This window comes from Crinia signifera, chromosome 5, assembly GCF_055691185.1.
Source record: "Crinia signifera chromosome 5, ASM5569118v1, whole genome shotgun sequence".
In the NCBI taxonomy this organism is placed as follows: domain Eukaryota; kingdom Metazoa; phylum Chordata; class Amphibia; order Anura; family Myobatrachidae; genus Crinia; species Crinia signifera.
Window position 1 is genome coordinate 209,794 of NC_139221.1, and position 12,093 is coordinate 221,886.

General features: G+C 45.6%; 1 protein-coding gene across 1 annotated transcript in view; it reads right to left on the reverse strand.

The window, feature by feature from the left end:
* The window catches only part of LOC146079839 (uncharacterized), a 285,668-nt gene that overhangs the window by 135,490 nt on the left and 138,085 nt on the right, over positions 1–12,093 (reverse strand). The window lies entirely within an intron of this gene.

Sequence of the window (12,093 nt, forward strand, 5' to 3'; positions counted from 1 at the left end):
TATGTGTATATACAGTATGTGTGACTATATACAGTATTCATGTGCACAGGTGTGTGACAGTATGTGTATATACAGTATGTGTGACTATATACAGTATTCATGTGCACAGGTGTGTGACAGTATGTGTATATACAGTATTCATGTGCACAGGTGTGTGACAGTATGTGTATATACAGTATGTGTGACTATATACAGTATTCATGTGCACAGGTGTGTGACAGTATGTGTATATACAGTATTCATGGGCACAGGTGTGTGACAGTATGTGTATATACAGTATGTGTGACTATATACAGTATTCATGTGCACAGGTGTGTGACAGTATGTGTATATACAGTATGTGTGACTATATACAGTATTCATGTGCACAGGTGTGTGACAGTATGTGTATATACAGTATGTGTGACTATATACAGTATTCATGTGCACAGGTGTGTAACAGTATGTGTATATACAGTATGTGTGACTATATACAGTATTCATGTGCACAGGTGTGTGGCAGTATGTGTATATACAGTATTCATGTGCACAGGTGTGTGACAGTATGTGTGACTATATACAGTATTCATGTGCACAGGTGTGTGACAGTATGTGTATATACAGTATGTGTGACTATATACAGTATTCATGTGCACAGGTGTGTGACAGTATGTGTATATACAGTATGTGTGACTATATACAGTATTCATGTGCACAGGTGTGTGACAGTATGTGTATATACAGTATGTGTGACTATATACAGTATTCATGTGCACAGGTGTGTGACAGTATGTGTATATACAGTATGTGTGACTATATACGGTATTCATGTGCACAGGTGTGTGACAGTATGTGTATATACAGTATGTGTGACTATATACGGTATTCATGTGCACAGGTGTGTGACAGTATGTGTATATACAGTATGTGTGACTATATACAGTATTCATGTGCACAGGTGTGTGACAGTTTGTGTATATACAGTATGTGTGACTATATACAGTATTCATGTGCACAGGTGTGTGACAGTATGTGTATATACAGTATGTGTGACTATATACAGTATTCATGTGCACAGGTGTGTGACAGTATGTGTATATACAGTATGTGTGACTATATACAGTATTCATGTGCACAGGTGTGTGACAGTATGTGTATATACAGTATGTGTGACTATATACAGTATTCATGTGCACAGGTGTGTGATTATATGTGTATATACAGTATTTGTGACTATATACGGTATTCATGTGCACAGGTGTGTGACAGTATGTGTATATACAGTATGTGTGACTATATACAGTATTCATGTGCACAGGTGTGTGACAGTATGTGTATATACAGTATGTGTGACTATATACAGTATTCATGTGCACAGGTGTGTGACAGTATGTGTATATACAGTATGTGTGACTATATACGGTATTCATGTGCACAGGTGTGTGAAAGTATGTGTATATACAGTATGTGTGACTATATACGGTATTCATGTGCACAGGTGTGTGACAGTATGTGTATATACAGTATGTGTGACTATATACAGTATTCATGTGCACAGGTGTGTGACAGTTTGTGTATATACAGTATGTGTGACTATATACAGTATTCATGTGCACAGGTGTGTGACAGTATGTGTATATACAGTATGTGTGACTATATACAGTATTCATGTGCACAGGTGTGTGACAGTATGTGTATATACAGTATGTGTGACTATATACAGTATTCATGTGCACAGGTGTGTGACAGTATGTGTATATACAGTATGTGTGACTATATACAGTATTCATGTGCACAGGTGTGTGATTATATGTGTATATACAGTATTTGTGACTATATACAGTATTCATGTGCACAGGTGTGTGACAGTATGTGTATATACAGTATGTGTGACTATATACAGTATTCATGTGCACAGGTGTGTGACAGTTTGTGTATATACAGTATGTGTGACTACAGTATTCATGTGCACAGGTGTGTGACAGTATGTGTATATACAGTATGTGTGACTATATACAGTATGTGTGACAGGTGTGTGACAGTATGTGTATATACAATATGTGTGACTATATACAGTATTCATGTGCACAGGTGTGTGACAGTATGTGTATATACAGTATGTGTGACTATATACAGTATTCATGTGCACAGGTGTGTGACAGTATGTGTATATACAGTATGTGTGACTATATACAGTATTCATGTGCACAGGTGTGTGATTATATGTGTATATACAGTATTTGTGACTATATACGGTATTCATGTGCACAGGTGTGTGACAGTATGTGTATATACAGTATTTGTGACTATATACGGTATTCATGTGCACAGGTGTGTGATTTTATGTATGTATTGTTTACTTTTATTGTTAAACTGCTGTCCATAAATGTAGGAATATATTTAGCCAACCAAGGTGACAGGAACCCTAGTTTCTGCCCTGCCCTAGGTCACCTTTCTGTGTCCCTGTAGTGGGCATAAGTTACCTCACACCCACACACACTGTACCCTCTGTTCAGCAGGTGAGCGGCAGCGATTATGCGGGCGCCCTGTACACACTGGGCTTACACATACAAGTCGTCCAGGGTATATGGGCCTTAAGAGGATCAGTGCTCTGACTGCAGGACAGACTGGGGGTACCTAGGGTCTAGTGTCTGTATGTTGGGAAGCACAGTCAGTCACTTATTCTGAGCAGCCATTCTTAGAATAAATATATGGATAATATTCTCTATGTAATGTGAGGGTCTGGGGTCAAGGAGCGGAAGGACCAGAAATATCAGTGTATACCCGATTACTCTGCCCTCCACCCAGGTCCTGTCCGTGTTCTACCCTGGTCAGGACCTGGGTAGAATTCCTGTGTAAAGGGACACGGGTTAACCCCTTTTACACCGCCATGGACCTGGGTCCACAAGGGAAAAATCCGGGTTATTGCGGCAGTGTAAAAGGGGTATAATTAAGGTTGCGGTTTGTTCCTCATATTTCTTATTTGAAGTGCAATTTAATGAGGCAGAATGATGAATGTTGTGGACTCACACTTTGGGTCTGGATCAGAACGAAAAGCTGCAGTTGTCTGCGGGTAGATAGCAGCTTCCCAGACAGAAAGAGAAAACTGCGAATTAATACTCTATCCACCCGTAAATCCATACCCAAACCATCAAAAGGTTTTTCCAGTCTGTGCAAATAAGAGTAAGGGGGTTATTCTAGTTCACTCTCTCTGACAAAATCCTTCTTAGATGGACAAAACCATGTGCACTGCAGGTGGGGCAGATGTAACATGTGCAGAGAGAATTAGATTTGGGTGGGGTTTTACTTCAAAGTGAAATCTATATTGCAGTGTAAAAATAAAGCAGTCAGTATTTACCCTGCACAGAAACAAAATAACTCACCCAAATCTAATTCTCTCTGCGCGTTACATCTGCCCCCCTGCAGTGCACATGGTTTTGTCTATCTAAGAAGGATTTTGTCAGAAAGAGTGAACTAGAATAACCCCCTAAGTCTGACCCTTCTCCAATTCTGCGACTGATACAGGCTAATGAAGGCCAGCACTGACATCACAGACCCTCCCGTGTGCATGACTGGGTGTTTGTGTGTGTCCTCTGACCCGGGCCCCCTGATAGGCCCGAGCCCAGGTAAAATGTACCCAACCCCCTCCCCTCTCGGCGGCCATGGCGACTGATACAGGCTAATGAAGGCCAGCACTGACATCACAGACCCTCCCCTGTGCATGACTGGGTGTTTGTGTGTGTCCTCGGACCCGGGCCCCCTGATAGGCCCAAGCCCAGGTAAAATGTACCCAACCCCCTCCCCTCTCGGCGGCCATGGCGACTGATACAGGCTAATGAAGGCCAGCACTGACATCACAGACCCTACCGTGTGCATGACTGGGTGTTTGTGTGTGTCCTCGGACCCGGGCCCCCTGATAGGCCCGAGCCCAGGTAAAATGTACCCACCCCCCTCCCCTCTCGGCGGCCCTGGCGACTGATACAGGCTAATGAAGGCCAGCACTGACATCACAGACCCTCCCCTGTGCATGACTGGGTGTTTGTGTGTGTCCTCTGACCCGGGCCCCCTGATAGGCCCGAGCCCAGGTAAAATGTACCCAACCCCCTCCCCTCTCGGCGGCCCTGGCGACTGATACAGGCTAATGAAGGCCAGCACTGACATCACAGACCCTCCCATGTGCATGACTGTATTTTCTGATAAGCCTGAGAGAAAAATGTGAAATGATATCTGTAACGATCAGATCAGGTGATCGATCAAATTAACGTATGCCTCCTGTTATGATTATCTGTCCGGTGAATGTATGTCTGATATTGGTGTAATAGTTATGTCTCCTGTAAGTATTGGAATCAGGACATGTCTTGTATGTAAACTGTAGGTGACCCTGGTTTAAGTTTGAGGCCTGTATTTCCTCAGTGTGACATCTGTGGACTCCTCCGGAGTCAGGATGTAAGATAAGATCTGAGCCCCTCATAAACCATGGTCCAGAAGAAGAGGTTAGAGTTTGTCCCCTTCCTTAACATCTCTTATCAGTGGGTCTGCTATGCAAGGGAAGAGGATCAATCACTTTGAAAACAGCAGACTGTAAAAAAATACATTGCCAGGGACCTTCCACACTCCTTCAGCATGGAAAGAGTGGAATCCCAAGGGTGGGAGGGATGAGGGAGTCTGCAAGGTATAACTAAGACCTTCTCCCTATAGTCAGTGTCACTACCTGGGGGTCTAGCAAAACAGGCTGTAGGCGACGAGAGATTTCTTGTGGAGGACCCCCCCACTTCAGGATTGTAGGATACGGTTCTGTCTTTTTTTCCTTTTATTTTATTTTTGAAATTGCATTTAAAACTCGTGTGTACTTTTAAAATCATTGTAAAATCTTGTAACTATTTTTGTCTAAAGCTCTGTAGTATTTCTAGGAATAAATAATACATATCCTCAGTCCTGGTTCTGTGTTCTTAAGACTCATTAGCCTCATAAGAGAAAGGCTGGAAAACGTTACCATTGTTATCTTGTATTGTGTGGTCAGGGGCGAGCCAAGCCGCCCCTTGCGCAGTTTCAGGCGCTAAAATCAGGTTTTGGCTGGTGGCAGTGTACCTCAAGGAAAGGACCCGAGTGTCCTGAGTGAACCCCAGTCACGGCCGGAGCTGCTCAGATTGACGTATCGGAGCAGGCGACCGGTGGGTCCGTGACATTTGGTGGCAAGCGGTGGGGTGGAGAATTCATTTTTCTCTTTAAGAACTTAAGTGAGTGTGGGTAGAATTTTGTGAGAAATACCCACATCACCAGAATCAGAACTCAGAGCTTTACTATAGTTTTAAAAGTCACACAGTGGATGCAATTTCTGTTCCCTCCCTTCTCTTGTTTTTCTTTCCTATCATTTTATTTGACAAGTGTGAGACTCCGGATGGCTGATTACCAGCAGATGAGGAGAGATGACCTGGCGGTCGTGTGTGTGCAGAGGAATATCCCTTGGTCTGGCCAGAGTAGAAAACGTATGATTCAGGCACTAGTGGATGCCGATCGGACTCTAGCTGCTGGAGGAAACCAGTCCATGGACAATCCTACCCCAGGGGCTCAGTCAGCACTGGACAGTACAAACGATTCCGCGCCAGGGTCAAACACTTCTGCTGGACCCAGCAAGTCTACACTGCAGAGCGACCTTCTAGCTGCTAGCAGGCAATTGAAGGATGTGAACCCCGTATTCGCTTTGCAGCTGGTGCAGTTCTGCCAAGGCATTGTCGACAGAGAGGCTGCGGAGTGCAAAGCCGTACGAGAGGCTGCAGAGCGTCATGCCGAGCGTGAGTACCAGTTGGAACTGGTGAGGCTCAGGGGGCTGATCGCTGTTGGTGAACCAGTGGAGGATGATACAGGGCATCATGATGGCGAACCTTTACGTGAGACTTTATCTGCCGTGGCTACTGAGTTAGCAGGAGATGGGCTTCGTACTGAACTTTTACTGTCTGCGGAAGTAAATAATGTGTTGGATCATGGTGTGGACTCTGTTATCAATCATGGGGAGCCTAACAAGGGACAGAGGTCCCAAATGACCGCTGACGCGAATTTCACCGGACCGCGTCATGCACAGTTCCCTGTCTTGGAAGCAGATAGAGGAAGCCAAGTGAGTGTCAGCTTGGTTGTGAGTAATGAGCTGGCCCTGGACACTACAACCGATGCTCAGAGAGCTGACATCTCTGCTAGCACCAGGGAGACTGTAGGATGTGTGGCAGTCAGGGAGACTGCAGAGTACCAATCCCCTACAGCACCAGAAGAGCCCAGTGGGTATATTGACCCAGTGGAGGATGATGATGTGTTTACCCTACTGAGCACAGAGGAACTAACGGAAGAATGCCAGCTGCAAGGTATCTCCTGCCACAACCATACTCGTGGGGAGATGATCATGCAGCTCATCCAGGCCAGTTATGATGAGTGCAATGCATGCAGCCAGTATCGTGCAGCATTTCGTTTCTGGGGTCCATCCGCGTCTCCTTGGGTGCTGCTGAGAGAACTGGGACAATGTTACAAATTTGCGCAGCAGGAGGTCGATGCTTGGAGAAAGCTGGATACCCCATTTTGGGGGGATCAGTGCCGCCGGATAGGTGTGGAGTGGCGTCGCCTAGAACAGCTGTTGCTACCAGCTCTGGAAGCAGAGTTCCAGTTTAAACGGTTGGGAGAAGCAGAATCTGAGGATGTCAGCAGCTTGCTCTCACCAGGGGTGCCCCACCAGGGCAAGGTGCCTCTGCCTACTACAGCAGTCATGGAACCTGTTCCAGAGACCTCACATCACAAGGCCCAGTTTAAACTGCTGGAAGATGTGAGCAGCATGTTCCCTCCCGTTGCTCCAGATTTGTTGCCGGAAGCGGCTGGCTGCATAGTGAAAGTATGCAGGGGAGAGACTATGTCGGAAATAGGAATGGGACTTTCTGACTGTATGCACACAAGTATGTGTGGGACTACTGATGTGGGACTTTTATTAACTCCACACATATCTGTCACTAACCCTTCTGAACCATATGATGCATCTCAGGTAGTATGTAACCATGCTGAACATTGCAATGTTGTTATTTTGTGTGAAGCCCCTGGGATGATCTGTGATAGCGCCGTACCTTCGGTAGAGGTGGAGGGTGAGTTAGAGACAGGTATAGTGGGTAATCCTTGCCAGTTTGTGGGGTTAAATGAATGCCCTAATCTAGTTGGGAATGAGACACCCTCATTAACCAGTGGTAGGAGTGCTGCTGGTGATGTCATTAAGGTTGCTGTGCTAGACGTTAACCCTGTTCCTCCAGTTATGTCTGGTTGCGACATGGTGCCCGGGGACGCTAACTGCACAAATGGGACCGATCTGAGTTGGTTGCAGGCAGCGCATGTACCTGCCAATAAGTTACTGGTGACAACATGCTCAGATAACCCCATTCCTGCTCAGAGACAATGGGACCCAGATATAGCGTTTTTGCCATGGTGCAATTGTAAGCCAGCAGGATGGGCCCCATGTGTTGTGGAAGAGGCACAGGCTAATTTGCAGGTATTGCAGGATGTCTCCCCAGGTTATGATAGTGATGTTACTGTTGATAATGTGATGTCTTGCGCTACTGTGGGAAATGTGGTACCAGGTATAATAAGTGACCTGGTGGGTCCTGTGTGCACTGTAGACCTGTCAGATAGGGAGAGAGTGTCCCTTACTGCAGCTTTCCCCCCCAAACCCCCCTCCTTACTGTAGCCACACAAGAACAGATACAGGAACACAGCAGGGGTTCCCTCCAGACACTGAGAACTCTCCAGAGAGTGCATTTTTCCAGCATCACTGGATAACGGATGCCTCTCCTGAGAACCTCAGTGGCACCACCCCAGCCACAGAACCTGCGGGTCTGGGAGGGAAGGTCAGGCTCAGGAAGGTGTCCTGGACTGCCATGGAAAGCTTGGCTTTCCACGCAGAACTGAGAATCAACCCTGCACAGGCTGCCCCATACCTGGGAAGTGGGAAAGATACACCTGGGTGCAGTGAGAGGGTTGTTTCAGGAATAGAGCCAGTGGCTAGTAGGGAAGCTGCTGTGTGTAACCAGAAGGGTGGGAGGGCCCGTGAAGCACAGGTAAACTCAGCTCCATTAACCTCAGAAAAGCTGAGCTGGGATGTTCCCAAGACAGGGGACAATGACCTGCTGGTATTCCCCCTTGCAGAAACATGCCCCCCTTCACAATTCACACACACAGACACAGAGGGCGAATCTCCTCACAAAAGGATGAGGTGTGAGGTGTTGAGTGAGTGGACCTTCCCCCCAGTGAAGGGGAGGGGGGGTCAGTCAGCTCAGGAGAGGTGCTGGGAAGACATGTTTAAGTCTGTATATAGTGCTGGGAGAATGCCCCACACCTGTGGTATAGTTAAACGTGCCGAGCTGCGAGTCCCAGGGGGATGGCCGTTTGGGGTGTGGCGGAATGGTCTGGTACTGATCTCAGTGAGTAAGGCCAAACTGCCAGCTGCAGGGGAGAATCCGTGCCCAGGAGTCCGACGCACAGCTGTGGTGGGCTGTGTCAATATCAGCCGGGATGGACACAGCTCCCACTATATCACTGTGCTCACAGACTATGGGTTCGAGGACACCTGTGTGCTTTTAGTTTGCCATCTCCTGCGAGAGGGACAGGGACTATGCCCATTGCCCACCCTAGCCACGGCTATGGCGTCAGGTGGTGCCATGACAGACGTCAAGTATAGGGAAGTGTTAGTACAGATCCCGCAGAATCAGTGGCAGTCTGTCTCAGCACAGAGACCACTGCTACCTGTCCAGGTGATGTAGTTTATAGCGCACTGATGAGACGGTGACGTGGGTCACCACCTCTGTGCGCCATTTTAAAAGGGGGAGGTGTAACGATCAGATCAGGTGATCGATCAAATTAACGTATGCCTCCTGTTATGATTATCTGTCCGGTGAATGTATGTCTGATATTGGTGTAATAGTTATGTCTCCTGTAAGTATTGGAATCAGGACATGTCTTGTATGTAAACTGTAGGTGACCCTGGTTTAAGTTTGAGGCCTGTATTTCCTCAGTGTGACATCTGTGGACTCCTCCGGAGTCAGGATGTAAGATAAGATCTGAGCCCCTCATAAACCATGGTCCAGAAAAAGAGGTTAGAGTTTGTCCCCTTCCTTAACATCTCTTATCAGTGGGTCTGCTATGCAAGGGAAGAGGATCAATCACTTTGAAAACAGCAGACTGTAAAAAAATACATTGCCAGGGACCTTCCACACTCCTTCAGCATGGAAAGAGTGGAATCCCAAGGGTGGGAGGGATGAGGGAGTCTGCAAGGTATAACTAAGACCCTTCTCCCTATAGTCAGAGTCACTACCTGGGGGTCTAGCAAAACAGGCTGTAGGCGACGAGAGATTTCTTGTGGAGGACCCCCCCACGTCAGGATCTGTATTTAAGTGTAAGATAGGTTCTGTCTTTTTTCCCTTTTTATTTTTGAAATTGCATTTAAAACTCGTGTGTACTTTTAAAATCATTGTAAAATCTTGTAACTATTTTTGTCTAAAGCTCTGTAGTATTTCTAGGAATAAATAATACATATCCTCAGTCCTGGTTCTGTGTTCTTAAGACTCATTAGCCTCATAAGAGAAAGGCTGGAAAACGTTACCATTGTTATCTTGTATTGTGTGGTCAGGGGCGAGCCAAGCCGCCCCTTGCGCAGTTTCAGGCGCTAAAATCAGGTTTTGGCTGGTGGCAGTGTACCTCAAGGAAAGGACCCGAGTGTCCTGAGTGAACCCCAGTCACGGCCGGAGCTGCTCAGATTGACGTATCGGAGCAGGCGACCGGTGGGTCCGTGACAATATCGTAGATACTTATGCTGGTTAATGGGGGTGTTCTCTAAGCTTTTCCTTGATGGTGCTTCTTTTATTTCCGCTCAACTAATTGTGGTACAGTATGTAAAGAAACAGAGATGTGATTTCTTATTACTCTTTAAGGATAAGGATATAACTTCTTTGAATGAAAGTCCTGGTTGTCTACAAATATTGTTGCCTTCTTAATGACATTTCTCACTTACATGTTAGAAAAGCGAGTCGAAGCATATCAAGGTTTCGTTGGATGCATAAATAGTTGCCAATAGTTTGTACCTTACAATTTTCAGCTCATCACTACCAAAAGGACATTATAGAAATGCAAAAAGGAAGGGCAACCAATCTTATAACCAACCAAGTCCAGAGAAAGGCAACCAATCTTATAACCAACCAAGTCCAGAGAAGGGCAACCAATCTTATAACCAACCAAGTCCAGAGAAGGGCAACCAATCTTATAACCAACCAAGTCCAGAGAAGGGCAACCAATCTTATAACCAACCAAGTCCAGAGAAGGGCAACCAATCTTATAACCAACCAAGTCCAGAGAAGGGCAACCAATCTTATAACCAACCAAGTCCAGAGAAGGGCAACCAATCTTATAACCAACCAAGTCCAGAGAAGGGCAACCAATCTTATAACCAACCAAGACCAGAGAAGGGCAACCAATCTTATAACCAACCAAGTCCAGAGAAGGGCAACCAATCTTATAACCAACCAAGTCCAGAGAAGGGCAACCAATCTTATAACCAACCAAGTCCAGAGAAGGGCAACCAATCATATAACCAACCAAGTCCAGAGAAGGGCAACCAATCATATAACCAACCAAGTCCAGAGAAGGGCAACCAATCTTATAACCAACCAAGTCCAGAGAAGGGCAACCAATCTTATAACCAACCAAGTCCAGAGAAGGGCAACCAATCTTATAACCAACCAAGTCCAGAGAAGGGCAACCAATCATATAACCAACCAAGTCCAGAGAAGGGCAACCAATCTTATAACCAACCAAGTCCAGAGAAGGGCAACCAATCTTATAACCAACCAAGTCCAGAGAAGGGCAACCAATCTTATAACCAACCAAGTCCAGAGAAGGGCAACCAATCTTATAACCAACCAAGTCCAGAGAAGGGCAACCAATCATATAACCAACCAAGTCCAGAGAAGGGCAACCAATCTTATAACCAACCAAGTCCAGAGAAGGGCAACCAATCATATAACCAACCAAGTCCAGAGAAGGGCAACCAATCATATAACCAACCAAGTCCAGAGAAGGGCAACCAATCTTATAACCAACCAAGTCCAGAGAAGGGCAACCAATCATATAACCAACCAAGTCCAGAGAAGGGCAACCAATCTTATAACCAACCAAGTCCAGAGAAGGGCAACCAATCTTATAACCAACCAAGTCCAGAGAAGGGCAACCAATCATATAACCAACCAAGTCCAGAGAAGGGCAACCAATCATATAACCAACCAAGTCCAGAGAAGGGCAACCAATCATATAACCAACCAAGTCCAGAGAAGGGCAACCAATCTTATAACCAACCAAGTCCAGAGAAGGGCAACCAATCTTACAACCAACCAAGTCCAGAGAAGGGCAACCAATCTTACAACCAACCAAGTCCAGAGAAGGGCAACCAATCTTATAACCAACCAAGTCCAGAGAAGGGCAACCAATCATATAACCAACCAAGTCCAGAGAAGGGCAACCAATCAATATGGGTTGGAGAAATGAAGCTACTGTATGAGGACTGATTAGCCGAATTAGGAATGTTTACGATGGTAAATAGGCATTTACAGGAAGACAAATACAAATATATCAGGGGACAATATAACGAACTGTCAGTCACCCTATTTACTGTGAGGTCGGAGACTAGAACATGTGGGCATTTGCTTAGGCTGAAGGATAGAAGATTTCAAACCCTCCAAAGGAAAGGTTTTTTTATGGTCAAGCAGTAAAAGTACAGAACTCTCCTGAAGAGGTGGCGTCGGCAGGCAAATTAAGGCTGGATAAGCATTTATTGGACATTATTAGCCCAAAGTGGAATCAAATTCAAAAATGGCTTTAAAATCCAGACAACACCCTCTAAGGGTCCTGTAAAAGGTTGAACATGGTGGACGCCAGTCTTTTTTCAACCTAAACTACTAAGTTAATATGCAATATAAACACATCAAGGTATCTTTGATTTGCATGCATACCAGTGCTCACACGATCAACTATAGCAACGTTTTCATAAAGGTTTCTTTAAAACCATCACGTGTCTCTTTTAAAATAGTTAATTCTGTATACAATACA